Here is a 23,427-nt window from a genome sequence, read left to right as displayed (position 1 = left end):
ACTACGCAGACACCTGGTGTGAGGCGAGGCGAGGAAGCTCACATCGCTACCAGTGGCGCCCTCCAGCACGACACTGCCACACCCTGCACAGGCCCTCCGCTGGACACCAGGGACAAGTTGCGTCCTCCGCTAGTGTCGAAGGCTGCACGCGCCCAGCGAATGACAGGAGGTGCAACGAGCAGCAGTGCGTCTCACACATGCGGCGGTGCGCCCGCTAATTCGGCCGTCGTTCTGCTGGGACGCCGGGCGCGCCCCCCGCGCCGTCCTCGAGGAACTGGCTGTTGCAGAAGGAAGTGCTTTCGTCAAATGCGGCGGAAAACTAACATTTTGTGTGTTGGGAGAGAAGCCGAACGCGAATTCTGCCGTGCTCCTACATTACACTAGTGCCAACGGCCATACAATGATGAATACACCGGTTCTCGTCCGATCACCGAAGTTAAGCATCATCTGGCCCGGTTAGTACTTGGATGGGTGACCGCCTGGGAAACCCGGGTGCTGTTGGCTCTCCTTCTTTTTTTTTTTTTTTTTTTTTTTTCCTTTTTATGTCGCTACTCCTGCCAGCCCTCTTTTCACTTCTGTTGTGACAAATACGTTTCCTCAAGCATTTTAAACTACTGTGATGGTACGAAAACAAAAAACAAAAAAATGAACCAATAAAAAATGGTACTGTTGGCTCCCATGCATTTTTTCCTTTTTAAGTCGCCACCCTGTCAGCAGTCTTCTCATACTACCTTTCTGTTGTGACAAAGATACTTTCTTAAGCATTTTAAACTAATGCAACGGTACGATAATGCGGTAATTAACTCAGTTTGAGGGAGAATGTGCTAACGAAGTTTGCCGGGAAGTCTTTGAAAACGACGAAACAGCACGAATCTGCAGGTGAGCCCTGAAATGCGTCAGCGCCATTGTTGGGCAGCACTGTACAGTTCCAAATTTGATTTGTAATCATAAATTTATTCTTTAGTAGCGTCGTCTAGTCCCGCAGACGTTTGTCGTGCTTGCGCCGTCATATGGACCACGACCCGAGCGGCAGCGAGCGGCAGTCGAGCAAAGTCGGGACAAGTCGGGACGGGGACAGGAATGGTGCGAATGCAGTGCAAACTACGCAGACACCTGGTGTGAGGCGAGGCGAGGAAGCTCACATCGCTACCAGTGGCGCCCTCCAGCACGACACTGCCACACCCTGCACAGGCCCTCCGCTGGACACCAGGGACAAGTTGCGTCCTCCGCTAGTGTCGAAGGCTGCACGCGCCCAGCGAATGACAGGAGGTGCAACGAGCAGCAGTGCGTCTCACACATGCGGCGGTGCGCCCGCTAATTCGGCCGTCGTTCTGCTGGGACGCCGGGCGCGCCCCCCGCGCCGTCCTCGAGGAACTGGCTGTTGCAGAAGGAAGTGCTTTCGTCAAATGCGGCGGAAAACTAACATTTTGTGTGTTGGGAGAGAAGCCGAACGCGAATTCTGCCGTGCTCCTACATTACACTAGTGCCAACGGCCATACAATGATGAATACACCGGTTCTCGTCCGATCACCGAAGTTAAGCATCATCTGGCCCGGTTAGTACTTGGATGGGTGACCGCCTGGGAAACCCGGGTGCTGTTGGCTCTCCTTCTTTTTTTTTTTTTTTTTTTTTTTCCTTTTTATGTCGCTACTCCTGCCAGCCCTCTTTTCACTTCTGTTGTGACAAATACGTTTCCTCAAGCATTTTAAACTACTGTGATGGTACGAAAACAAAAAACAAAAAAATGAACCAATAAAAAATGGTACTGTTGGCTCCCATGCATTTTTTCCTTTTTAAGTCGCCACCCTGTCAGCAGTCTTCTCATACTACCTTTCTGTTGTGACAAAGATACTTTCTTAAGCATTTTAAACTAATGCAACGGTACGATAATGCGGTAATTAACTCAGTTTGAGGGAGAATGTGCTAACGAAGTTTGCCGGGAAGTCTTTGAAAACGACGAAACAGCACGAATCTGCAGGTGAGCCCTGAAATGCGTCAGCGCCATTGTTGGGCAGCACTGTACAGTTCCAAATTTGATTTGTAATCATAAATTTATTCTTTAGTAGCGTCGTCTAGTCCCGCAGACGTTTGTCGTGCTTGCGCCGTCATATGGACCACGACCCGAGCGGCAGCGAGCGGCAGTCGAGCAAAGTCGGGACAAGTCGGGACGGGGACAGGAATGGTGCGAATGCAGTGCAAACTACGCAGACACCTGGTGTGAGGCGAGGCGAGGAAGCTCACATCGCTACCAGTGGCGCCCTCCAGCACGACACTGCCACACCCTGCACAGGCCCTCCGCTGGACACCAGGGACAAGTTGCGTCCTCCGCTAGTGTCGAAGGCTGCACGCGCCCAGCGAATGACAGGAGGTGCAACGAGCAGCAGTGCGTCTCACACATGCGGCGGTGCGCCCGCTAATTCGGCCGTCGTTCTGCTGGGACGCCGGGCGCGCCCCCCGCGCCGTCCTCGAGGAACTGGCTGTTGCAGAAGGAAGTGCTTTCGTCAAATGCGGCGGAAAACTAACATTTTGTGTGTTGGGAGAGAAGCCGAACGCGAATTCTGCCGTGCTCCTACATTACACTAGTGCCAACGGCCATACAATGATGAATACACCGGTTCTCGTCCGATCACCGAAGTTAAGCATCATCTGGCCCGGTTAGTACTTGGATGGGTGACCGCCTGGGAAACCCGGGTGCTGTTGGCTCTCCTTCTTTTTTTTTTTTTTTTTTTTTTCCTTTTTATGTCGCTACTCCTGCCAGCCCTCTTTTCACTTCTGTTGTGACAAATACGTTTCCTCAAGCATTTTAAACTACTGTGATGGTACGAAAACAAAAAACAAAAAAATGAACCAATAAAAAATGGTACTGTTGGCTCCCATGCATTTTTTCCTTTTTAAGTCGCCACCCTGTCAGCAGTCTTCTCATACTACCTTTCTGTTGTGACAAAGATACTTTCTTAAGCATTTTAAACTAATGCAACGGTACGATAATGCGGTAATTAACTCAGTTTGAGGGAGAATGTGCTAACGAAGTTTGCCGGGAAGTCTTTGAAAACGACGAAACAGCACGAATCTGCAGGTGAGCCCTGAAATGCGTCAGCGCCATTGTTGGGCAGCACTGTACAGTTCCAAATTTGATTTGTAATCATAAATTTATTCTTTAGTAGCGTCGTCTAGTCCCGCAGACGTTTGTCGTGCTTGCGCCGTCATATGGACCACGACCCGAGCGGCAGCGAGCGGCAGTCGAGCAAAGTCGGGACAAGTCGGGACGGGGACAGGAATGGTGCGAATGCAGTGCAAACTACGCAGACACCTGGTGTGAGGCGAGGCGAGGAAGCTCACATCGCTACCAGTGGCGCCCTCCAGCACGACACTGCCACACCCTGCACAGGCCCTCCGCTGGACACCAGGGACAAGTTGCGTCCTCCGCTAGTGTCGAAGGCTGCACGCGCCCAGCGAATGACAGGAGGTGCAACGAGCAGCAGTGCGTCTCACACATGCGGCGGTGCGCCCGCTAATTCGGCCGTCGTTCTGCTGGGACGCCGGGCGCGCCCCCCGCGCCGTCCTCGAGGAACTGGCTGTTGCAGAAGGAAGTGCTTTCGTCAAATGCGGCGGAAAACTAACATTTTGTGTGTTGGGAGAGAAGCCGAACGCGAATTCTGCCGTGCTCCTACATTACACTAGTGCCAACGGCCATACAATGATGAATACACCGGTTCTCGTCCGATCACCGAAGTTAAGCATCATCTGGCCCGGTTAGTACTTGGATGGGTGACCGCCTGGGAAACCCGGGTGCTGTTGGCTCTCCTTCTTTTTTTTTTTTTTTTTTTTTTTCCTTTTTATGTCGCTACTCCTGCCAGCCCTCTTTTCACTTCTGTTGTGACAAATACGTTTCCTCAAGCATTTTAAACTACTGTGATGGTACGAAAACAAAAAACAAAAAAATGAACCAATAAAAAATGGTACTGTTGGCTCCCATGCATTTTTTCCTTTTTAAGTCGCCACCCTGTCAGCAGTCTTCTCATACTACCTTTCTGTTGTGACAAAGATACTTTCTTAAGCATTTTAAACTAATGCAACGGTACGATAATGCGGTAATTAACTCAGTTTGAGGGAGAATGTGCTAACGAAGTTTGCCGGGAAGTCTTTGAAAACGACGAAACAGCACGAATCTGCAGGTGAGCCCTGAAATGCGTCAGCGCCATTGTTGGGCAGCACTGTACAGTTCCAAATTTGATTTGTAATCATAAATTTATTCTTTAGTAGCGTCGTCTAGTCCCGCAGACGTTTGTCGTGCTTGCGCCGTCATATGGACCACGACCCGAGCGGCAGCGAGCGGCAGTCGAGCAAAGTCGGGACAAGTCGGGACGGGGACAGGAATGGTGCGAATGCAGTGCAAACTACGCAGACACCTGGTGTGAGGCGAGGCGAGGAAGCTCACATCGCTACCAGTGGCGCCCTCCAGCACGACACTGCCACACCCTGCACAGGCCCTCCGCTGGACACCAGGGACAAGTTGCGTCCTCCGCTAGTGTCGAAGGCTGCACGCGCCCAGCGAATGACAGGAGGTGCAACGAGCAGCAGTGCGTCTCACACATGCGGCGGTGCGCCCGCTAATTCGGCCGTCGTTCTGCTGGGACGCCGGGCGCGCCCCCCGCGCCGTCCTCGAGGAACTGGCTGTTGCAGAAGGAAGTGCTTTCGTCAAATGCGGCGGAAAACTAACATTTTGTGTGTTGGGAGAGAAGCCGAACGCGAATTCTGCCGTGCTCCTACATTACACTAGTGCCAACGGCCATACAATGATGAATACACCGGTTCTCGTCCGATCACCGAAGTTAAGCATCATCTGGCCCGGTTAGTACTTGGATGGGTGACCGCCTGGGAAACCCGGGTGCTGTTGGCTCTCCTTCTTTTTTTTTTTTTTTTTTTTTTTCCTTTTTATGTCGCTACTCCTGCCAGCCCTCTTTTCACTTCTGTTGTGACAAATACGTTTCCTCAAGCATTTTAAACTACTGTGATGGTACGAAAACAAAAAACAAAAAAATGAACCAATAAAAAATGGTACTGTTGGCTCCCATGCATTTTTTCCTTTTTAAGTCGCCACCCTGTCAGCAGTCTTCTCATACTACCTTTCTGTTGTGACAAAGATACTTTCTTAAGCATTTTAAACTAATGCAACGGTACGATAATGCGGTAATTAACTCAGTTTGAGGGAGAATGTGCTAACGAAGTTTGCCGGGAAGTCTTTGAAAACGACGAAACAGCACGAATCTGCAGGTGAGCCCTGAAATGCGTCAGCGCCATTGTTGGGCAGCACTGTACAGTTCCAAATTTGATTTGTAATCATAAATTTATTCTTTAGTAGCGTCGTCTAGTCCCGCAGACGTTTGTCGTGCTTGCGCCGTCATATGGACCACGACCCGAGCGGCAGCGAGCGGCAGTCGAGCAAAGTCGGGACAAGTCGGGACGGGGACAGGAATGGTGCGAATGCAGTGCAAACTACGCAGACACCTGGTGTGAGGCGAGGCGAGGAAGCTCACATCGCTACCAGTGGCGCCCTCCAGCACGACACTGCCACACCCTGCACAGGCCCTCCGCTGGACACCAGGGACAAGTTGCGTCCTCCGCTAGTGTCGAAGGCTGCACGCGCCCAGCGAATGACAGGAGGTGCAACGAGCAGCAGTGCGTCTCACACATGCGGCGGTGCGCCCGCTAATTCGGCCGTCGTTCTGCTGGGACGCCGGGCGCGCCCCCCGCGCCGTCCTCGAGGAACTGGCTGTTGCAGAAGGAAGTGCTTTCGTCAAATGCGGCGGAAAACTAACATTTTGTGTGTTGGGAGAGAAGCCGAACGCGAATTCTGCCGTGCTCCTACATTACACTAGTGCCAACGGCCATACAATGATGAATACACCGGTTCTCGTCCGATCACCGAAGTTAAGCATCATCTGGCCCGGTTAGTACTTGGATGGGTGACCGCCTGGGAAACCCGGGTGCTGTTGGCTCTCCTTCTTTTTTTTTTTTTTTTTTTTTTTCCTTTTTATGTCGCTACTCCTGCCAGCCCTCTTTTCACTTCTGTTGTGACAAATACGTTTCCTCAAGCATTTTAAACTACTGTGATGGTACGAAAACAAAAAACAAAAAAATGAACCAATAAAAAATGGTACTGTTGGCTCCCATGCATTTTTTCCTTTTTAAGTCGCCACCCTGTCAGCAGTCTTCTCATACTACCTTTCTGTTGTGACAAAGATACTTTCTTAAGCATTTTAAACTAATGCAACGGTACGATAATGCGGTAATTAACTCAGTTTGAGGGAGAATGTGCTAACGAAGTTTGCCGGGAAGTCTTTGAAAACGACGAAACAGCACGAATCTGCAGGTGAGCCCTGAAATGCGTCAGCGCCATTGTTGGGCAGCACTGTACAGTTCCAAATTTGATTTGTAATCATAAATTTATTCTTTAGTAGCGTCGTCTAGTCCCGCAGACGTTTGTCGTGCTTGCGCCGTCATATGGACCACGACCCGAGCGGCAGCGAGCGGCAGTCGAGCAAAGTCGGGACAAGTCGGGACGGGGACAGGAATGGTGCGAATGCAGTGCAAACTACGCAGACACCTGGTGTGAGGCGAGGCGAGGAAGCTCACATCGCTACCAGTGGCGCCCTCCAGCACGACACTGCCACACCCTGCACAGGCCCTCCGCTGGACACCAGGGACAAGTTGCGTCCTCCGCTAGTGTCGAAGGCTGCACGCGCCCAGCGAATGACAGGAGGTGCAACGAGCAGCAGTGCGTCTCACACATGCGGCGGTGCGCCCGCTAATTCGGCCGTCGTTCTGCTGGGACGCCGGGCGCGCCCCCCGCGCCGTCCTCGAGGAACTGGCTGTTGCAGAAGGAAGTGCTTTCGTCAAATGCGGCGGAAAACTAACATTTTGTGTGTTGGGAGAGAAGCCGAACGCGAATTCTGCCGTGCTCCTACATTACACTAGTGCCAACGGCCATACAATGATGAATACACCGGTTCTCGTCCGATCACCGAAGTTAAGCATCATCTGGCCCGGTTAGTACTTGGATGGGTGACCGCCTGGGAAACCCGGGTGCTGTTGGCTCTCCTTCTTTTTTTTTTTTTTTTTTTTTTTCCTTTTTATGTCGCTACTCCTGCCAGCCCTCTTTTCACTTCTGTTGTGACAAATACGTTTCCTCAAGCATTTTAAACTACTGTGATGGTACGAAAACAAAAAACAAAAAAATGAACCAATAAAAAATGGTACTGTTGGCTCCCATGCATTTTTTCCTTTTTAAGTCGCCACCCTGTCAGCAGTCTTCTCATACTACCTTTCTGTTGTGACAAAGATACTTTCTTAAGCATTTTAAACTAATGCAACGGTACGATAATGCGGTAATTAACTCAGTTTGAGGGAGAATGTGCTAACGAAGTTTGCCGGGAAGTCTTTGAAAACGACGAAACAGCACGAATCTGCAGGTGAGCCCTGAAATGCGTCAGCGCCATTGTTGGGCAGCACTGTACAGTTCCAAATTTGATTTGTAATCATAAATTTATTCTTTAGTAGCGTCGTCTAGTCCCGCAGACGTTTGTCGTGCTTGCGCCGTCATATGGACCACGACCCGAGCGGCAGCGAGCGGCAGTCGAGCAAAGTCGGGACAAGTCGGGACGGGGACAGGAATGGTGCGAATGCAGTGCAAACTACGCAGACACCTGGTGTGAGGCGAGGCGAGGAAGCTCACATCGCTACCAGTGGCGCCCTCCAGCACGACACTGCCACACCCTGCACAGGCCCTCCGCTGGACACCAGGGACAAGTTGCGTCCTCCGCTAGTGTCGAAGGCTGCACGCGCCCAGCGAATGACAGGAGGTGCAACGAGCAGCAGTGCGTCTCACACATGCGGCGGTGCGCCCGCTAATTCGGCCGTCGTTCTGCTGGGACGCCGGGCGCGCCCCCCGCGCCGTCCTCGAGGAACTGGCTGTTGCAGAAGGAAGTGCTTTCGTCAAATGCGGCGGAAAACTAACATTTTGTGTGTTGGGAGAGAAGCCGAACGCGAATTCTGCCGTGCTCCTACATTACACTAGTGCCAACGGCCATACAATGATGAATACACCGGTTCTCGTCCGATCACCGAAGTTAAGCATCATCTGGCCCGGTTAGTACTTGGATGGGTGACCGCCTGGGAAACCCGGGTGCTGTTGGCTCTCCTTCTTTTTTTTTTTTTTTTTTTTTTTCCTTTTTATGTCGCTACTCCTGCCAGCCCTCTTTTCACTTCTGTTGTGACAAATACGTTTCCTCAAGCATTTTAAACTACTGTGATGGTACGAAAACAAAAAACAAAAAAATGAACCAATAAAAAATGGTACTGTTGGCTCCCATGCATTTTTTCCTTTTTAAGTCGCCACCCTGTCAGCAGTCTTCTCATACTACCTTTCTGTTGTGACAAAGATACTTTCTTAAGCATTTTAAACTAATGCAACGGTACGATAATGCGGTAATTAACTCAGTTTGAGGGAGAATGTGCTAACGAAGTTTGCCGGGAAGTCTTTGAAAACGACGAAACAGCACGAATCTGCAGGTGAGCCCTGAAATGCGTCAGCGCCATTGTTGGGCAGCACTGTACAGTTCCAAATTTGATTTGTAATCATAAATTTATTCTTTAGTAGCGTCGTCTAGTCCCGCAGACGTTTGTCGTGCTTGCGCCGTCATATGGACCACGACCCGAGCGGCAGCGAGCGGCAGTCGAGCAAAGTCGGGACAAGTCGGGACGGGGACAGGAATGGTGCGAATGCAGTGCAAACTACGCAGACACCTGGTGTGAGGCGAGGCGAGGAAGCTCACATCGCTACCAGTGGCGCCCTCCAGCACGACACTGCCACACCCTGCACAGGCCCTCCGCTGGACACCAGGGACAAGTTGCGTCCTCCGCTAGTGTCGAAGGCTGCACGCGCCCAGCGAATGACAGGAGGTGCAACGAGCAGCAGTGCGTCTCACACATGCGGCGGTGCGCCCGCTAATTCGGCCGTCGTTCTGCTGGGACGCCGGGCGCGCCCCCCGCGCCGTCCTCGAGGAACTGGCTGTTGCAGAAGGAAGTGCTTTCGTCAAATGCGGCGGAAAACTAACATTTTGTGTGTTGGGAGAGAAGCCGAACGCGAATTCTGCCGTGCTCCTACATTACACTAGTGCCAACGGCCATACAATGATGAATACACCGGTTCTCGTCCGATCACCGAAGTTAAGCATCATCTGGCCCGGTTAGTACTTGGATGGGTGACCGCCTGGGAAACCCGGGTGCTGTTGGCTCTCCTTCTTTTTTTTTTTTTTTTTTTTTTTCCTTTTTATGTCGCTACTCCTGCCAGCCCTCTTTTCACTTCTGTTGTGACAAATACGTTTCCTCAAGCATTTTAAACTACTGTGATGGTACGAAAACAAAAAACAAAAAAATGAACCAATAAAAAATGGTACTGTTGGCTCCCATGCATTTTTTCCTTTTTAAGTCGCCACCCTGTCAGCAGTCTTCTCATACTACCTTTCTGTTGTGACAAAGATACTTTCTTAAGCATTTTAAACTAATGCAACGGTACGATAATGCGGTAATTAACTCAGTTTGAGGGAGAATGTGCTAACGAAGTTTGCCGGGAAGTCTTTGAAAACGACGAAACAGCACGAATCTGCAGGTGAGCCCTGAAATGCGTCAGCGCCATTGTTGGGCAGCACTGTACAGTTCCAAATTTGATTTGTAATCATAAATTTATTCTTTAGTAGCGTCGTCTAGTCCCGCAGACGTTTGTCGTGCTTGCGCCGTCATATGGACCACGACCCGAGCGGCAGCGAGCGGCAGTCGAGCAAAGTCGGGACAAGTCGGGACGGGGACAGGAATGGTGCGAATGCAGTGCAAACTACGCAGACACCTGGTGTGAGGCGAGGCGAGGAAGCTCACATCGCTACCAGTGGCGCCCTCCAGCACGACACTGCCACACCCTGCACAGGCCCTCCGCTGGACACCAGGGACAAGTTGCGTCCTCCGCTAGTGTCGAAGGCTGCACGCGCCCAGCGAATGACAGGAGGTGCAACGAGCAGCAGTGCGTCTCACACATGCGGCGGTGCGCCCGCTAATTCGGCCGTCGTTCTGCTGGGACGCCGGGCGCGCCCCCCGCGCCGTCCTCGAGGAACTGGCTGTTGCAGAAGGAAGTGCTTTCGTCAAATGCGGCGGAAAACTAACATTTTGTGTGTTGGGAGAGAAGCCGAACGCGAATTCTGCCGTGCTCCTACATTACACTAGTGCCAACGGCCATACAATGATGAATACACCGGTTCTCGTCCGATCACCGAAGTTAAGCATCATCTGGCCCGGTTAGTACTTGGATGGGTGACCGCCTGGGAAACCCGGGTGCTGTTGGCTCTCCTTCTTTTTTTTTTTTTTTTTTTTTTTCCTTTTTATGTCGCTACTCCTGCCAGCCCTCTTTTCACTTCTGTTGTGACAAATACGTTTCCTCAAGCATTTTAAACTACTGTGATGGTACGAAAACAAAAAACAAAAAAATGAACCAATAAAAAATGGTACTGTTGGCTCCCATGCATTTTTTCCTTTTTAAGTCGCCACCCTGTCAGCAGTCTTCTCATACTACCTTTCTGTTGTGACAAAGATACTTTCTTAAGCATTTTAAACTAATGCAACGGTACGATAATGCGGTAATTAACTCAGTTTGAGGGAGAATGTGCTAACGAAGTTTGCCGGGAAGTCTTTGAAAACGACGAAACAGCACGAATCTGCAGGTGAGCCCTGAAATGCGTCAGCGCCATTGTTGGGCAGCACTGTACAGTTCCAAATTTGATTTGTAATCATAAATTTATTCTTTAGTAGCGTCGTCTAGTCCCGCAGACGTTTGTCGTGCTTGCGCCGTCATATGGACCACGACCCGAGCGGCAGCGAGCGGCAGTCGAGCAAAGTCGGGACAAGTCGGGACGGGGACAGGAATGGTGCGAATGCAGTGCAAACTACGCAGACACCTGGTGTGAGGCGAGGCGAGGAAGCTCACATCGCTACCAGTGGCGCCCTCCAGCACGACACTGCCACACCCTGCACAGGCCCTCCGCTGGACACCAGGGACAAGTTGCGTCCTCCGCTAGTGTCGAAGGCTGCACGCGCCCAGCGAATGACAGGAGGTGCAACGAGCAGCAGTGCGTCTCACACATGCGGCGGTGCGCCCGCTAATTCGGCCGTCGTTCTGCTGGGACGCCGGGCGCGCCCCCCGCGCCGTCCTCGAGGAACTGGCTGTTGCAGAAGGAAGTGCTTTCGTCAAATGCGGCGGAAAACTAACATTTTGTGTGTTGGGAGAGAAGCCGAACGCGAATTCTGCCGTGCTCCTACATTACACTAGTGCCAACGGCCATACAATGATGAATACACCGGTTCTCGTCCGATCACCGAAGTTAAGCATCATCTGGCCCGGTTAGTACTTGGATGGGTGACCGCCTGGGAAACCCGGGTGCTGTTGGCTCTCCTTCTTTTTTTTTTTTTTTTTTTTTTTCCTTTTTATGTCGCTACTCCTGCCAGCCCTCTTTTCACTTCTGTTGTGACAAATACGTTTCCTCAAGCATTTTAAACTACTGTGATGGTACGAAAACAAAAAACAAAAAAATGAACCAATAAAAAATGGTACTGTTGGCTCCCATGCATTTTTTCCTTTTTAAGTCGCCACCCTGTCAGCAGTCTTCTCATACTACCTTTCTGTTGTGACAAAGATACTTTCTTAAGCATTTTAAACTAATGCAACGGTACGATAATGCGGTAATTAACTCAGTTTGAGGGAGAATGTGCTAACGAAGTTTGCCGGGAAGTCTTTGAAAACGACGAAACAGCACGAATCTGCAGGTGAGCCCTGAAATGCGTCAGCGCCATTGTTGGGCAGCACTGTACAGTTCCAAATTTGATTTGTAATCATAAATTTATTCTTTAGTAGCGTCGTCTAGTCCCGCAGACGTTTGTCGTGCTTGCGCCGTCATATGGACCACGACCCGAGCGGCAGCGAGCGGCAGTCGAGCAAAGTCGGGACAAGTCGGGACGGGGACAGGAATGGTGCGAATGCAGTGCAAACTACGCAGACACCTGGTGTGAGGCGAGGCGAGGAAGCTCACATCGCTACCAGTGGCGCCCTCCAGCACGACACTGCCACACCCTGCACAGGCCCTCCGCTGGACACCAGGGACAAGTTGCGTCCTCCGCTAGTGTCGAAGGCTGCACGCGCCCAGCGAATGACAGGAGGTGCAACGAGCAGCAGTGCGTCTCACACATGCGGCGGTGCGCCCGCTAATTCGGCCGTCGTTCTGCTGGGACGCCGGGCGCGCCCCCCGCGCCGTCCTCGAGGAACTGGCTGTTGCAGAAGGAAGTGCTTTCGTCAAATGCGGCGGAAAACTAACATTTTGTGTGTTGGGAGAGAAGCCGAACGCGAATTCTGCCGTGCTCCTACATTACACTAGTGCCAACGGCCATACAATGATGAATACACCGGTTCTCGTCCGATCACCGAAGTTAAGCATCATCTGGCCCGGTTAGTACTTGGATGGGTGACCGCCTGGGAAACCCGGGTGCTGTTGGCTCTCCTTCTTTTTTTTTTTTTTTTTTTTTTTTCCTTTTTATGTCGCTACTCCTGCCAGCCCTCTTTTCACTTCTGTTGTGACAAATACGTTTCCTCAAGCATTTTAAACTACTGTGATGGTACGAAAACAAAAAACAAAAAAATGAACCAATAAAAAATGGTACTGTTGGCTCCCATGCATTTTTTCCTTTTTAAGTCGCCACCCTGTCAGCAGTCTTCTCATACTACCTTTCTGTTGTGACAAAGATACTTTCTTAAGCATTTTAAACTAATGCAACGGTACGATAATGCGGTAATTAACTCAGTTTGAGGGAGAATGTGCTAACGAAGTTTGCCGGGAAGTCTTTGAAAACGACGAAACAGCACGAATCTGCAGGTGAGCCCTGAAATGCGTCAGCGCCATTGTTGGGCAGCACTGTACAGTTCCAAATTTGATTTGTAATCATAAATTTATTCTTTAGTAGCGTCGTCTAGTCCCGCAGACGTTTGTCGTGCTTGCGCCGTCATATGGACCACGACCCGAGCGGCAGCGAGCGGCAGTCGAGCAAAGTCGGGACAAGTCGGGACGGGGACAGGAATGGTGCGAATGCAGTGCAAACTACGCAGACACCTGGTGTGAGGCGAGGCGAGGAAGCTCACATCGCTACCAGTGGCGCCCTCCAGCACGACACTGCCACACCCTGCACAGGCCCTCCGCTGGACACCAGGGACAAGTTGCGTCCTCCGCTAGTGTCGAAGGCTGCACGCGCCCAGCGAATGACAGGAGGTGCAACGAGCAGCAGTGCGTCTCACACATGCGGCGGTGCGCCCGCTAATTCGGCCGTCGTTCTGCTGGGACGCCGGGCGCGCCCCCCGCGCCGTCCTCGAGGAACTGGCTGTTGCAGAAGGAAGTGCTTTCGTCAAATGCGGCGGAAAACTAACATTTTGTGTGTTGGGAGAGAAGCCGAACGCGAATTCTGCCGTGCTCCTACATTACACTAGTGCCAACGGCCATACAATGATGAATACACCGGTTCTCGTCCGATCACCGAAGTTAAGCATCATCTGGCCCGGTTAGTACTTGGATGGGTGACCGCCTGGGAAACCCGGGTGCTGTTGGCTCTCCTTCTTTTTTTTTTTTTTTTTTTTTTCCTTTTTATGTCGCTACTCCTGCCAGCCCTCTTTTCACTTCTGTTGTGACAAATACGTTTCCTCAAGCATTTTAAACTACTGTGATGGTACGAAAACAAAAAACAAAAAAATGAACCAATAAAAAATGGTACTGTTGGCTCCCATGCATTTTTTCCTTTTTAAGTCGCCACCCTGTCAGCAGTCTTCTCATACTACCTTTCTGTTGTGACAAAGATACTTTCTTAAGCATTTTAAACTAATGCAACGGTACGATAATGCGGTAATTAACTCAGTTTGAGGGAGAATGTGCTAACGAAGTTTGCCGGGAAGTCTTTGAAAACGACGAAACAGCACGAATCTGCAGGTGAGCCCTGAAATGCGTCAGCGCCATTGTTGGGCAGCACTGTACAGTTCCAAATTTGATTTGTAATCATAAATTTATTCTTTAGTAGCGTCGTCTAGTCCCGCAGACGTTTGTCGTGCTTGCGCCGTCATATGGACCACGACCCGAGCGGCAGCGAGCGGCAGTCGAGCAAAGTCGGGACAAGTCGGGACGGGGACAGGAATGGTGCGAATGCAGTGCAAACTACGCAGACACCTGGTGTGAGGCGAGGCGAGGAAGCTCACATCGCTACCAGTGGCGCCCTCCAGCACGACACTGCCACACCCTGCACAGGCCCTCCGCTGGACACCAGGGACAAGTTGCGTCCTCCGCTAGTGTCGAAGGCTGCACGCGCCCAGCGAATGACAGGAGGTGCAACGAGCAGCAGTGCGTCTCACACATGCGGCGGTGCGCCCGCTAATTCGGCCGTCGTTCTGCTGGGACGCCGGGCGCGCCCCCCGCGCCGTCCTCGAGGAACTGGCTGTTGCAGAAGGAAGTGCTTTCGTCAAATGCGGCGGAAAACTAACATTTTGTGTGTTGGGAGAGAAGCCGAACGCGAATTCTGCCGTGCTCCTACATTACACTAGTGCCAACGGCCATACAATGATGAATACACCGGTTCTCGTCCGATCACCGAAGTTAAGCATCATCTGGCCCGGTTAGTACTTGGATGGGTGACCGCCTGGGAAACCCGGGTGCTGTTGGCTCTCCTTCTTTTTTTTTTTTTTTTTTTTTTTCCTTTTTATGTCGCTACTCCTGCCAGCCCTCTTTTCACTTCTGTTGTGACAAATACGTTTCCTCAAGCATTTTAAACTACTGTGATGGTACGAAAACAAAAAACAAAAAAATGAACCAATAAAAAATGGTACTGTTGGCTCCCATGCATTTTTTCCTTTTTAAGTCGCCACCCTGTCAGCAGTCTTCTCATACTACCTTTCTGTTGTGACAAAGATACTTTCTTAAGCATTTTAAACTAATGCAACGGTACGATAATGCGGTAATTAACTCAGTTTGAGGGAGAATGTGCTAACGAAGTTTGCCGGGAAGTCTTTGAAAACGACGAAACAGCACGAATCTGCAGGTGAGCCCTGAAATGCGTCAGCGCCATTGTTGGGCAGCACTGTACAGTTCCAAATTTGATTTGTAATCATAAATTTATTCTTTAGTAGCGTCGTCTAGTCCCGCAGACGTTTGTCGTGCTTGCGCCGTCATATGGACCACGACCCGAGCGGCAGCGAGCGGCAGTCGAGCAAAGTCGGGACAAGTCGGGACGGGGACAGGAATGGTGCGAATGCAGTGCAAACTACGCAGACACCTGGTGTGAGGCGAGGCGAGGAAGCTCACATCGCTACCAGTGGCGCCCTCCAGCACGACACTGCCACACCCTGCACAGGCCCTCCGCTGGACACCAGGGACAAGTTGCGTCCTCCGCTAGTGTCGAAGGCTGCACGCGCCCAGCGAATGACAGGAGGTGCAACGAGCAGCAGTGCGTCTCACACATGCGGCGGTGCGCCCGCTAATTCGGCCGTCGTTCTGCTGGGACGCCGGGCGCGCCCCCCGCGCCGTCCTCGAGGAACTGGCTGTTGCAGAAGGAAGTGCTTTCGTCAAATGCGGCGGAAAACTAACATTTTGTGTGTTGGGAGAGAAGCCGAACGCGAATTCTGCCGTGCTCCTACATTACACTAGTGCCAACGGCCATACAATGATGAATACACCGGTTCTCGTCCGATCACCGAAGTTAAGCATCATCTGGCCCGGTTAGTACTTGGATGGGTGACCGCCTGGGAAACCCGGGTGCTGTTGGCTCTCCTTCTTTTTTTTTTTTTTTTTTTTTTCCTTTTTATGTCGCTACTCCTGCCAGCCCTCTTTTCACTTCTGTTGTGACAAATACGTTTCCTCAAGCATTTTAAACTACTGTGATGGTACGAAAACAAAAAACAAAAAAATGAACCAATAAAAAATGGTACTGTTGGCTCCCATGCATTTTTTCCTTTTTAAGTCGCCACCCTGTCAGCAGTCTTCTCATACTACCTTTCTGTTGTGACAAAGATACTTTCTTAAGCATTTTAAACTAATGCAACGGTACGATAATGCGGTAATTAACTCAGTTTGAGGGAGAATGTGCTAACGAAGTTTGCCGGGAAGTCTTTGAAAACGACGAAACAGCACGAATCTGCAGGTGAGCCCTGAAATGCGTCAGCGCCATTGTTGGGCAGCACTGTACAGTTCCAAATTTGATTTGTAATCATAAATTTATTCTTTAGTAGCGTCGTCTAGTCCCGCAGACGTTTGTCGTGCTTGCGCCGTCATATGGACCACGACCCGAGCGGCAGCGAGCGGCAGTCGAGCAAAGTCGGGACAAGTCGGGACGGGGACAGGAATGGTGCGAATGCAGTGCAAACTACGCAGACACCTGGTGTGAGGCGAGGCGAGGAAGCTCACATCGCTACCAGTGGCGCCCTCCAGCACGACACTGCCACACCCTGCACAGGCCCTCCGCTGGACACCAGGGACAAGTTGCGTCCTCCGCTAGTGTCGAAGGCTGCACGCGCCCAGCGAATGACAGGAGGTGCAACGAGCAGCAGTGCGTCTCACACATGCGGCGGTGCGCCCGCTAATTCGGCCGTCGTTCTGCTGGGACGCCGGGCGCGCCCCCCGCGCCGTCCTCGAGGAACTGGCTGTTGCAGAAGGAAGTGCTTTCGTCAAATGCGGCGGAAAACTAACATTTTGTGTGTTGGGAGAGAAGCCGAACGCGAATTCTGCCGTGCTCCTACATTACACTAGTGCCAACGGCCATACAATGATGAATACACCGGTTCTCGTCCGATCACCGAAGTTAAGCATCATCTGGCCCGGTTAGTACTTGGATGGGTGACCGCCTGGGAAACCCGGGTGCTGTTGGCTCTCCTTCTTTTTTTTTTTTTTTTTTTTTTCCTTTTTATGTCGCTACTCCTGCCAGCCCTCTTTTCACTTCTGTTGTGACAAATACGTTTCCTCAAGCATTTTAAACTACTGTGATGGTACGAAAACAAAAAACAAAAAAATGAACCAATAAAAAATGGTACTGTTGGCTCCCATGCATTTTTTCCTTTTTAAGTCGCCACCCTGTCAGCAGTCCTTCTCATACTACCTTTCTGTTGTGACAAAGATACTTTCTTAAGCATTTTAAACTAATGCAACGGTACGATAATGCGGTAATTAACTCAGTTTGAGGGAGAATGTGCTAACGAAGTTTGCCGGGAAGTCTTTGAAAACGACGAAACAGCACGAATCTGCAGGTGAGCCCTGAAATGCGTCAGCGCCATTGTTGGGCAGCACTGTACAGTTCCAAATTTGATTTGTAATCATAAATTTATTCTTTAGTAGCGTCGTCTAGTCCCGCAGACGTTTGTCGTGCTTGCGCCGTCATATGGACCACGACCCGAGCGGCAGCGAGCGGCAGTCGAGCAAAGTCGGGACAAGTCGGGACGGGGACAGGAATGGTGCGAATGCAGTGCAAACTACGCAGACACCTGGTGTGAGGCGAGGCGAGGAAGCTCACATCGCTACCAGTGGCGCCCTCCAGCACGACACTGCCACACCCTGCACAGGCCCTCCGCTGGACACCAGGGACAAGTTGCGTCCTCCGCTAGTGTCGAAGGCTGCACGCGCCCAGCGAATGACAGGAGGTGCAACGAGCAGCAGTGCGTCTCACACATGCGGCGGTGCGCCCGCTAATTCGGCCGTCGTTCTGCTGGGACGCCGGGCGCGCCCCCCGCGCCGTCCTCGAGGAACTGGCTGTTGCAGAAGGAAGTGCTTTCGTCAAATGCGGCGGAAAACTAACATTTTGTGTGTTGGGAGAGAAGCCGAACGCGAATTCTGCCGTGCTCCTACATTACACTAGTGCCAACGGCCATACAATGATGAATACACCGGTTCTCGTCCGATCACCGAAGTTAAGCATCATCTGGCCCGGTTAGTACTTGGATGGGTGACCGCCTGGGAAACCCGGGTGCTGTTGGCTCTCCTTCTTTTTTTTTTTTTTTTTTTTTTTCCTTTTTATGTCGCTACTCCTGCCAGCCCTCTTTTCACTTCTGTTGTGACAAATACGTTTCCTCAAGCATTTTAAACTACTGTGATGGTACGAAAACAAAAACAAAAAAATGAACCAATAAAAAATGGTACTGTTGGCTCCATGCATTTTTTTCCTTTTTAAGTCGCCACCCTGTCAGCAGTCTTCTCATACTACCTTTCTGTTGTGACAAAGATACTTTCTTAAGCATTTTTAAACTAATGCAACGGTACGATAATGCGGTAATTAACTCAGTTTGAGGGAGAATGTGCTAACGAAGTTGCCGGGAAGTCTTTGAAAACGACGAAACAGCACGAATCTGCAGGTGAGCCCTGAAATGCGTCAGCGCCATTGTTGGGCAGCACTGTACAGTTCCAAATTTGATTTGTAATCATAAATTTATTCTTTAGTAGCGTCGTCTAGTCCCGCAGACGTTTGTCGTGCTTGCGCCGTCATATGGACCACGACCCGAGCGGCAGCGAGCGGCAGTCGAGCAAAGTCGGGACAAGTCGGGACGGGGACAGGAATGGTGCGAATGCAGTGCAAACTACGCAGACACCTGGTGTGAGGCGAGGCGAGGAAGCTCACATCGCTACCAGTGGCGCCCTCCAGCACGACACTGCCACACCCTGCACAGGCCCTCCGCTGGACACCAGGGACAAGTTGCGTCCTCCGCTAGTGTCGAAGGCTGCACGCGCCCAGCGAATGACAGGAGGTGCAACGAGCAGCAGTGCGTCTCACACATGCGGCGGTGCGCCCGCTAATTCGGCCGTCGTTCTGCTGGGACGCCGGGCGCGCCCCCCCGCGCCGTCCTCGAGGAACTGGCTGTTGCAGAAGGAAGTGCTTTCGTCAAATGCGGCGGAAAACTAACATTTTGTGTGTTGGGAGAGAAGCCGAACGCGAATTCTGCCGTGCTCCTACATTACACTAGTGCCAACGGCCATACAATGATGAATACACCGGTTCTCGTCCGATCACCGAAGTTAAGCATCATCTGGCCCGGTTAGTACTTGGATGGGTGACCGCCTGGGAAACCCGGGTGCTGTTGGCTCTCCTTCTTTTTTTTTTTTTTTTTTTTTTCCTTTTTATGTCGCTACTCCTGCCAGCCCTCTTTTCACTTCTGTTGTGACAAATACGTTTCCTCAAGCATTTTAAACTACTGTGATGGTACGAAAACAAAAAACAAAAAAATGAACCAATAAAAAATGGTACTGTTGGCTCCCATGCATTTTTTCCTTTTTAAGTCGCCACCCTGTCAGCAGTCTTCTCATACTACCTTTCTGTTGTGACAAAGATACTTTCTTAAGCATTTTAAACTAATGCAACGGTACGATAATGCGGTAATTAACTCAGTTTGAGGGAGAATGTGCTAACGAAGTTTGCCGGGAAGTCTTTGAAAACGACGAAACAGCACGAATCTGCAGGTGAGCCCTGAAATGCGTCAGCGCCATTGTTGGGCAGCACTGTACAGTTCCAAATTTGATTTGTAATCATAAATTTATTCTTTAGTAGCGTCGTCTAGTCCCGCAGACGTTTGTCGTGCTTGCGCCGTCATATGGACCACGACCCGAGCGGCAGCGAGCGGCAGTCGAGCAAAGTCGGGACAAGTCGGGACGGGGACAGGAATGGTGCGAATGCAGTGCAAACTACGCAGACACCTGGTGTGAGGCGAGGCGAGGAAGCTCACATCGCTACCAGTGGCGCCCTCCAGCACGACACTGCCACACCCCTGCACAGGCCCTCCGCTGGACACCAGGGACAAGTTGCGTCCTCCGCTAGTGTCGAAGGCTGCACGCGCCCAGCGAATGACAGGAGGTGCAACGAGCAGCAGTGCGTCTCACACATGCGGCGGTGGCGCCCGCTAATTCGGGCCGGTCGTTCTGCTGGGACGCCGGGCGCGCCCCCCGCGCCGTCCTCGAGGAACTGGCTGTTGCAGAAGGAAGTGCTTTCGTCAAATGCGGCGGAAAACTAACATTTTGTGTGTTGGGAGAGAAGCCGAACGCGAATTCTGCCGTGCTCCTACATTACACTAGTGCCAACGGCCATACAATGATGAATACACCGGTTCTCGTCCGATCACCGAAGTTAAGCATCATCTGGCCCGGTTAGTACTTGGATGGGTGACCGCCTGGGAAACCCGGGTGCTGTTGGCTCTCCTTCTTTTTTTTTTTTTTTTTTTTTCCTTTTTATGTCGCTACTCCTGCCAGCCCTCTTTTCACTTCTGTTGTGACAAATACGTTTCCTCAAGCATTTTAAACTACTGTGATGGTACGAAAACAAAAAACAAAAAAAATGAACCAATAAAAAATGGTACTGTTGGCTCCCATGCATTTTTTCCTTTTTAAGTCGCCACCCTGTCAGCAGTCTTCTCATACTACCTTTCTGTTGTGACAAAGATACTTTCTTAAGCATTTTAAACTAATGCAACGGTACGATAATGCGGTAATTAACTCAGTTTGAGGGAGAATGTGCTAACGAAGTTTGCCGGGAAGTCTTTGAAAACGACGAAACAGCACGAATCTGCAGGTGAGCCCTGAAATGCGTCAGCGCCATTGTTGGGCAGCACTGTACAGTTCCAAATTTGATTTGTAATCATAAATTTATTCTTTAGTAGCGTCGTCTAGTCCCGCAGACGTTTGTCCGTGCTTGCGCCGTCATATGGACCACGACCCGAGCGGCAGCGAGCGGCAGTCGAGCAAAGTCGGGACAAGTCGGGACGGGGACAGGAATGGTGCGAATGCAGTGCAAACTACGCAGACACCTGGTGTGAGGCGAGGCGAGGAAGCTCACATCGCTACCAGTGGCGCCCTCCAGCACGACACTGCCACACCCTGCACAGGCCCTCCGCTGGACACCAGGGACAAGTTGCGTCCTCCGCTAGTGTCGAAGGCTGCACGCGCCCAGCGAATGACAGGAGGTGCAACGAGCAGCAGTGCGTCTCACACATGCGGCGGTGCGCCCGCTAATTCGGCCGTCGTTCTGCTGGGACGCCGGGCGCGCCCCCCGCGCCGTCCTCGAGGAACTGGCTGTTGCAGAAGGAAGTGCTTTCGTCAAATGCGGCGGAAAACTAACATTTTGTGTGTTGGGAGAGAAGCCGAACGCGAATTCTGCCGTGCTCCTACATTACACTAGTGCCAACGGCCATACAATGATGAATACACCGGTTCTCGTCCGATCACCGAAGTTAAGCATCATCTGGCCCGGTTAGTACTTGGATGGGTGACCGCCTGGGAAACCCGGGTGCTGTTGGCTCTCCTTCTTTTTTTTTTTTTTTTTTTTTTTCCTTTTTATGTCGCTACTCCTGCCAGCCCTCTTTTCACTTCTGTTGTGACAAATACGTTTCCTCAAGCATTTTAAACTACTGTGATGGTACGAAAACAAAAAACAAAAAAATGAACCAATAAAAAATGGTACTGTTGGCTCCCATGCATTTTTTCCTTTTTAAGTCGCCACCCTGTCAGCAGTCTTCTCATACTACCTTTCTGTTGTGACAAAGATACTTTCTTAAGCATTTAAACTAATGCAACGGTACGATAATGCGGTAATTAACTCAGTTTGAGGGAGAATGTGCTAACGAAGTTTGCCGGGAAGTCTTTGAAAACGACGAAACAGCACGAATCTGCAGGTGAGCCCTGAAATGCGTCAGCGCCATTGTTGGGCAGCACTGTACAGTTCCAAATTTGATTTGTAATCATAAATTTATTCTTTAGTAGCGTCGTCTAGTCCCGCAGACGTTTGTCGTGCTTGCGCCGTCATATGGACCACGACCCGAGCGGCAGCGAGCGGCAGTCGAGCAAAGTCGGGACAAGTCGGGACGGGGACAGGAATGGTGCGAATGCAGTGCAAACTACGCAGACACCTGGTGTGAGGCGAGGCGAGGAAGCTCACATCGCTACCAGTGGCGCCCTCCAGCACGACACTGCCACACCCTGCACAGGCCCTCCGCTGGACACCAGGGACAAGTTGCGTCCTCCGCTAGTGTCGAAGGCTGCACGCGCCCAGCGAATGACAGGAGGTGCAACGAGCAGCAGTGCGTCTCACACATGCGGCGGTGCGCCCGCTAATTCGGCCGTCGTTCTGCTGGGACGCCGGGCGCGCCCCCCGCGCCGTCCTCGAGGAACTGGCTGTTGCAGAAGGAAGTGCTTTCGTCAAATGCGGCGGAAAACTAACATTTTGTGTGTTGGGAGAGAAGCCGAACGCGAATTCTGCCGTGCTCCTACATTACACTAGTGCCAACGGCCATACAATGATGAATACACCGGTTCTCGTCCGATCACCGAAGTTAAGCATCATCTGGCCCGGTTAGTACTTGGATGGGTGACCGCCTGGGAAACCCGGGTGCTGTTGGCTCTCCTTCTTTTTTTTTTTTTTTTTTTTTTCCTTTTTATGTCGCTACTCCTGCCAGCCCTCTTTTCACTTCTGTTGTGACAAATACGTTTCCTCAAGCATTTTAAACTACTGTGATGGTACGAAAACAAAAAACAAAAAAATGAACCAATAAAAAATGGTACTGTTGGCTCCCATGCATTTTTCCTTTTTAAGTCGCCACCCTGTCAGCAGTCTTCTCATACTACCTTTCTGTTGTGACAAAGATACTTTCTTAAGCATTTTAAACTAATGCAACGGTACGATAATGCGGTAATTAACTCAGTTTGAGGAGAATGTGCTAACGAAGTTTGCCGGGAAGTCTTTGAAAACGACGAAACAGCACGAATCTGCAGGTGAGCCCTGAAATGCGTCAGCGCCATTGTTGGGCAGCACTGTACAGTTCCAAATTTGATTTGTAATCATAAATTTATTCTTTAGTAGCGTCGTCTAGTCCCGCAGACGTTTGTCGTGCTTGCGCCGTTCATATGGACCACGACCCGAGCGGCAGCGAGCGGCAGTCGAGCAAAGTCGGGACAAGTCGGGACGGGGACAGGAATGGTGCGAATGCAGTGCAAACTACGCAGACACCTGGTGTGAGGCGAGGCGAGGAAGCTCACATCGCTACCAAGTGGCGCCCTCCAGCACGACACTGCCACACCCTGCACAGGCCCTCCGCTGGACACCAGGGACAAGTTGCGTCCTCCGCTAGTGTCGAAGGCTGCACGCGCCCAGCGAATGACAGGAGGTGCAACGAGCAGCAGTGCGTCTCACACATGCGGCGGTGCGCCCGCTAATTCGGGCCGTCGTTCTGCTGGGACGCCGGGCGCGCCCCCCGCGCCGTCCTCGAGGAACTGGCTGTTGCAGAAGGAAGTGCTTTCGTCAAATGCGGCGGAAAACTAACATTTTGTGTGTTGGGAGAGAAGC

The 23,427-nt window shown here is 51.2% G+C and overlaps 21 non-coding genes across 21 annotated transcripts; all 21 read left to right on the top strand.

Moving 5' to 3' along the window:
* Positions 1-385: 385 nt before the first annotated feature.
* Positions 386-504, top strand: LOC124799540. Its single transcript, XR_007017043.1, has one exon. It is a non-coding gene; the product is annotated as a 5S ribosomal RNA (ribosomal RNA).
* Positions 505-1,485: 981 nt separating this feature from the next.
* Positions 1,486-1,604, top strand: LOC124799528. The gene has a single exon (XR_007017042.1). It is a non-coding gene; the product is annotated as a 5S ribosomal RNA (ribosomal RNA).
* A 980-nt stretch (positions 1,605-2,584) lies between these two features.
* Positions 2,585-2,703, top strand: LOC124799517. Its single transcript, XR_007017041.1, has one exon. It is a non-coding gene; the product is annotated as a 5S ribosomal RNA (ribosomal RNA).
* A 979-nt stretch (positions 2,704-3,682) lies between these two features.
* LOC124799505 lies at positions 3,683-3,801 on the top strand. The gene has a single exon (XR_007017040.1). It is a non-coding gene; the product is annotated as a 5S ribosomal RNA (ribosomal RNA).
* Positions 3,802-4,781: 980 nt separating this feature from the next.
* LOC124799493 lies at positions 4,782-4,900 on the top strand. The gene has a single exon (XR_007017039.1). It is a non-coding gene; the product is annotated as a 5S ribosomal RNA (ribosomal RNA).
* Positions 4,901-5,880: 980 nt separating this feature from the next.
* Positions 5,881-5,999, top strand: LOC124799482. Its single transcript, XR_007017038.1, has one exon. It is a non-coding gene; the product is annotated as a 5S ribosomal RNA (ribosomal RNA).
* A 980-nt stretch (positions 6,000-6,979) lies between these two features.
* LOC124799469 lies at positions 6,980-7,098 on the top strand. Its single transcript, XR_007017036.1, has one exon. It is a non-coding gene; the product is annotated as a 5S ribosomal RNA (ribosomal RNA).
* A 980-nt stretch (positions 7,099-8,078) lies between these two features.
* LOC124799457 lies at positions 8,079-8,197 on the top strand. The gene has a single exon (XR_007017035.1). It is a non-coding gene; the product is annotated as a 5S ribosomal RNA (ribosomal RNA).
* Positions 8,198-9,177: 980 nt separating this feature from the next.
* Positions 9,178-9,296, top strand: LOC124799446. The gene has a single exon (XR_007017034.1). It is a non-coding gene; the product is annotated as a 5S ribosomal RNA (ribosomal RNA).
* A 980-nt stretch (positions 9,297-10,276) lies between these two features.
* On the top strand, positions 10,277-10,395 carry LOC124799434. Its single transcript, XR_007017033.1, has one exon. It is a non-coding gene; the product is annotated as a 5S ribosomal RNA (ribosomal RNA).
* Positions 10,396-11,375: 980 nt separating this feature from the next.
* On the top strand, positions 11,376-11,494 carry LOC124799423. The gene has a single exon (XR_007017032.1). It is a non-coding gene; the product is annotated as a 5S ribosomal RNA (ribosomal RNA).
* A 980-nt stretch (positions 11,495-12,474) lies between these two features.
* Positions 12,475-12,593, top strand: LOC124799411. Its single transcript, XR_007017031.1, has one exon. It is a non-coding gene; the product is annotated as a 5S ribosomal RNA (ribosomal RNA).
* Positions 12,594-13,574: 981 nt separating this feature from the next.
* LOC124799399 lies at positions 13,575-13,693 on the top strand. The gene has a single exon (XR_007017030.1). It is a non-coding gene; the product is annotated as a 5S ribosomal RNA (ribosomal RNA).
* A 979-nt stretch (positions 13,694-14,672) lies between these two features.
* On the top strand, positions 14,673-14,791 carry LOC124799387. Its single transcript, XR_007017029.1, has one exon. It is a non-coding gene; the product is annotated as a 5S ribosomal RNA (ribosomal RNA).
* Positions 14,792-15,771: 980 nt separating this feature from the next.
* LOC124799375 lies at positions 15,772-15,890 on the top strand. Its single transcript, XR_007017028.1, has one exon. It is a non-coding gene; the product is annotated as a 5S ribosomal RNA (ribosomal RNA).
* Positions 15,891-16,869: 979 nt separating this feature from the next.
* Positions 16,870-16,988, top strand: LOC124799364. The gene has a single exon (XR_007017022.1). It is a non-coding gene; the product is annotated as a 5S ribosomal RNA (ribosomal RNA).
* A 980-nt stretch (positions 16,989-17,968) lies between these two features.
* Positions 17,969-18,087, top strand: LOC124799879. Its single transcript, XR_007017098.1, has one exon. It is a non-coding gene; the product is annotated as a 5S ribosomal RNA (ribosomal RNA).
* Positions 18,088-19,067: 980 nt separating this feature from the next.
* On the top strand, positions 19,068-19,186 carry LOC124799764. Its single transcript, XR_007017085.1, has one exon. It is a non-coding gene; the product is annotated as a 5S ribosomal RNA (ribosomal RNA).
* A 983-nt stretch (positions 19,187-20,169) lies between these two features.
* LOC124799595 lies at positions 20,170-20,288 on the top strand. The gene has a single exon (XR_007017050.1). It is a non-coding gene; the product is annotated as a 5S ribosomal RNA (ribosomal RNA).
* A 980-nt stretch (positions 20,289-21,268) lies between these two features.
* Positions 21,269-21,387, top strand: LOC124799475. The gene has a single exon (XR_007017037.1). It is a non-coding gene; the product is annotated as a 5S ribosomal RNA (ribosomal RNA).
* Positions 21,388-22,366: 979 nt separating this feature from the next.
* On the top strand, positions 22,367-22,485 carry LOC124799327. Its single transcript, XR_007017016.1, has one exon. It is a non-coding gene; the product is annotated as a 5S ribosomal RNA (ribosomal RNA).
* Positions 22,486-23,427: the final 942 nt, after the last annotated feature.

The sequence above is a fragment of the Schistocerca piceifrons genome, chromosome 5 (genome assembly GCF_021461385.2).
Source record: "Schistocerca piceifrons isolate TAMUIC-IGC-003096 chromosome 5, iqSchPice1.1, whole genome shotgun sequence".
NCBI lineage: Eukaryota > Metazoa > Arthropoda > Insecta > Orthoptera > Acrididae > Schistocerca > Schistocerca piceifrons.
Note: the sequence above shows the minus strand (reverse complement) of the source record. Positions and strands in the feature narration are given on the sequence as shown.